This window comes from Triturus cristatus, chromosome 4_2, assembly GCF_964204655.1.
Source record: "Triturus cristatus chromosome 4_2, aTriCri1.1, whole genome shotgun sequence".
Taxonomy (NCBI): domain Eukaryota; kingdom Metazoa; phylum Chordata; class Amphibia; order Caudata; family Salamandridae; genus Triturus; species Triturus cristatus.
This window is the reverse complement of record NC_140586.1, coordinates 844,884,158-844,887,812: the sequence shown is the minus strand read 5'-3', so window position 1 is coordinate 844,887,812 and position 3,655 is coordinate 844,884,158. Positions and strand designations below refer to the sequence as shown.

The 3,655-nt window shown below is 67.8% G+C and overlaps 1 non-coding gene and 1 pseudogene across 1 annotated transcript; both read right to left on the bottom strand.

Moving 5' to 3' along the window:
• Window positions 1–1,109, bottom strand: part of LOC146835238 (28S ribosomal RNA) — a 7,823-nt pseudogene extending 6,714 nt beyond the window's left edge.
• Window positions 1,110–1,551: 442 nt separating this feature from the next.
• LOC146835237 (5.8S ribosomal RNA) lies at window positions 1,552–1,705 on the bottom strand. Its single transcript, XR_014961032.1, has one exon. It is a non-coding gene; the product is annotated as a 5.8S ribosomal RNA (ribosomal RNA).
• Window positions 1,706–3,655: the final 1,950 nt, after the last annotated feature.

Sequence of the window (3,655 nt, the reverse complement as noted above, 5' to 3'; positions counted from 1 at the left end):
ACCATCTATCAGGTCTTATCACGCACGCTCATGCTCCACCTCCCCGACGGAGCGGGCGAGACGGGCCGGTGGTGCGCCCGCCGTTGGAAGCGCGGCCGGATCCCACCTCAGCCGGCGCCTGCCGGCCCTCACCTTCAATGCGCCACAGGGTTTTGCTCGGCCCTCCGACTCGTGCACGCGTTAGACTCCTTAGTCCATGTTTTAAAATGGGTCGGGTGGGTAACCGACATCGCCGCAGACCCCTGGCGCCCGGCGTGGGCCTCCCCGCCCGGCGGCGTGACGCGGTCAGGGCGCACTGAGAACAGTCCGCCCCAGCCAACAGTCGCACCGGAAGCAGGGGGCCCCGTCCCCCTTTCAACCGCCCCGGTGCGCCCCGAGGGGCGGCCGGGAACGGGTGCCCAGGGGAGGGCACGGAGGCGGTCAAATCTCCCTCGGCCCTGTGGACACGGCGAAGCTGCTGCCAGGGGGGCTGTAACACCCTCCGCCGGAGCAGAGGGCCACCTGTCAACCCGAAGCCTTCCCAGCCGACCCGGAGCTGGTCGTGGCGCACAGCCGTGGAGGAAATGCACCCTGCGGGGGCCAGGTAGGGCCCGGTCCCGCGGAGGGGATCTGGAACTCCCGGGCCACCGACCTTCCCGCCATGTTGAATCCTCCGGGCGGATTGCACGGACCCCACCCATTTACCTCTCGACGGTTTCACGCCCTCTTGAACTCTCTCTTCGAAGTTCTTTTCAACTTTCTCTTACAGTACTTGTTGGCTATCGGTCTCGCGTCCGTATTTAGCCTTAGATGGAGTTTACCACCTGCTTTGGGCTGCATTCCCAAGCAACCCGACTCCGAGAAGTCCCAATCGCGGCACGCCGGGGGCTGCTACCGGCCTAACACCGTCCACGGGGTGAGCCTCGATCAGAAGGACTTGGGCCCCCTGAGCGACGCCGGGGAGTCGGTCTTCTGTACGCCACATTTCCCATGCCCGCCGCCGGGCGGGGATTTGGCACTGGGCTCTTCCCTCACCACTCGCCGTTACTGGGGGAATCCTGGTTAGTTTATTTTCCTCCGTTTAGTAATATGCTTAAATTCAGTGGGTCGCCGCGTTTGATCTGAGGTCATAGTCGGAAAGAAAACACCGAAGCATTGAGGGGGAGCTGGGGAAGGCCAGCCCCCTGCCGGAGTAGGGGCCTGGTGTACCCGGCAGCGCGCGCCCTCTTTCCCTGTATCGCGTCTGAAGGGGTTTCGCCCTCTTCGGGAAGCGGGCCGTAGAGGAGGGCGCCCGAGGCGCGTGCGTGCGGGCAGCCGGTGGGACACCACGGACAGGCACGCCCAGCACACAGCCAGGCGCCCTGGGATGGGGCAGGGGTGGACGGGTCACCAGGCCCCCTTCTCGGGGGGCCAGGCACGCCGGCGGCGTACCTCCGTGGTAGGACCCGGCGAGGGACCATGCCACGGGCGATCGGGGGTCTGAACTTGTGGGGGGACGAAGGGGAAGCGGAGCTCACCCTGCGACGGCCCCAGCCACGTCCCGGGGAAGCCCCAGGGCAACTGACGATCGAGCGACCCTCAGACAGGCGTAGCCCCGGGAGGAACCCGGGGCCGCAAGGTGCGTTCGAAGTGTCGATGATCAATGTGTCCTGCAATTCACACTAATTCTCGCAGCTAGCTGCGTTCTTCATCGACGCGCGAACTGAGTGATCCACCGCCAAGAGTCACAAGCAACTTTTCGAAAACGTTCGCCCACCTGCGGGAGCAGGAGAGACGGGAGGAAGGCAATGCCGTCCGTCCGTCCGCCCGCCGCCCGCGTGGCGAGATGGCCCTTGCGCCCCGTTCAAGGCTTCCCCGACAGCACCGTCGGGAGAAAAAAAAACATTGCCAGGCGCTCGGCGCGGGAGCCCGCCCCCACCCACCCGGGGGCGAGGGAGGGGGCTCCCGGAGCGATGGGAGCAGGCACCCCCGCAGCCGCCGGTCCCTCCCGGGGTAACCCAGGAGGGACCACGCGAGTCTTCAAACCCCTCAGCCCGGCCACACGGGACCGGGTCGGACCGGGTACCTGGCAAAGAGGGAGGGTGGCTCTACCTGCACATCAGCCGTCCGTCACCAGGAGGCCCAGAGCCGTGCCAGTAGGCTGGCGATCGGCCCACCACCACCCTCGCCTGGGTCAGAGGCGCCAGAAGGGAAGAGCCAGGTGGCTCCCCATCCCGTATGCCTCCCATCGAGTGGAGCTGGGGTCCCCTCGCAGGCCCTCGGCCCCTTCTCTTCCAGGCCGCCCTTCCGCGCAAGAAGGGCCACTCCTCGGTCGCCCTGTCACCCTGTCCCGGGCCTTTGGCAGTGCCACAGGCCGGGGGACGAGGCCCAGGTCCAGAGCGCCCGAATCGGGGCCCGGCGGGGCCCCTGGACCCAGCCTGGGCTCCCAGGCCCAAAGGCGCAGGGGCAGCCTCCCCAGGCCCGCCGGACCCTGTCCAGGACACCCTGCCATGCGGCAGGACCCAGGACAGAGCCGAAGGACCTCGTTCGGGCACCCTGCCACGCGGCAGGACCGAGGACGGAGCCTGGGGTCGGGAGGCCCCTGGACCCAGCCCAGCAGGGGGAGGCCCGCCAGATCTCATCTGGGGCAGCCTGCCATACAGCAGGCCCCGGGACAGACCCAGGGCTGGGGCGGCATCCTGGCCCGTCCAGCTGCCGGCTGAGGACCGCTAGGCCGAGAGGGGTCCCAGAGTACCCTGTTCGTAGTAATCCCCCTTTCTGGTAACCCGCACGCTCCGAGTGATGGCGGGGACCCGAGGGGCGAAGGCGCCCAGCCTCCTGGAGCCCTGGCTGGGATCCGGGAGGCAAATGGACCCTCATCGGGACTTCCAGGCCGGCCCGACCATCTGATCGCCCCATTGCGCTCGACCAGATGGCCGAGGGAAAAGGTGTGACCAGATGGCCGGCACCTGAAAGGACTCCCGTCTGCCCACCCCGAGCCTTTGCAGTGGGTCTCCCGTCTGCCCATCCACGCAGGGCTGGGGGGGCTCTGCTTCCTGGGGTCTCGGGGTCCCCGGCTGGGCTTCAGGGATGGGGAGAACCACCAGAGCTCTTGGGCCCGGGCGCCCGGGGGAGGACTGCCCGGGACCCGTGGAGCCCATCCCGGGCTCTTTGCCAGGCCGCGGGCCGGAGGAGGGAGCCCCGGACCCTAGGGAGGTGTTGCCCGGGCATAGCCCATCTGGTCCCCGGCAGAGAACCGCCAGCCCAGGAGGGGTGTCCCGGCATATCCTGCCCCTAGTAATCCAGAGGAAGGCTACCCCCTTTCTGGTAACCTGCATGCACCGCAAGGCTCAGGGGACCCTGGGCGCGAATGTGCCCGACCTCCTGGAGCCCTGGCTGGGATCCGGGAGGCAAATGAGCCCTCATTGGGACTTCCAGGCCGGACCGGCCATCTGGTCGCCCCATTGGAAAGCATTGCGCTCGACCAGATGGCCGAGGGGAGAGGTGCGACCAGATTGCAGGGACTGAAAGGATTCCCATCTGCACACCCTGAGCCTTCGCACTAGGGTTCCCGCCTGCCCACGCAGGGCTCGGGGGCTCGGGTGCTCCGCTTCCCGGGGGCTCGGGGACCTTGGCTGGGACTCAAGCCCAGGGAAGGACCACTGAAGCTCTCGGGCCCAAACGCCAGGGGGATGAC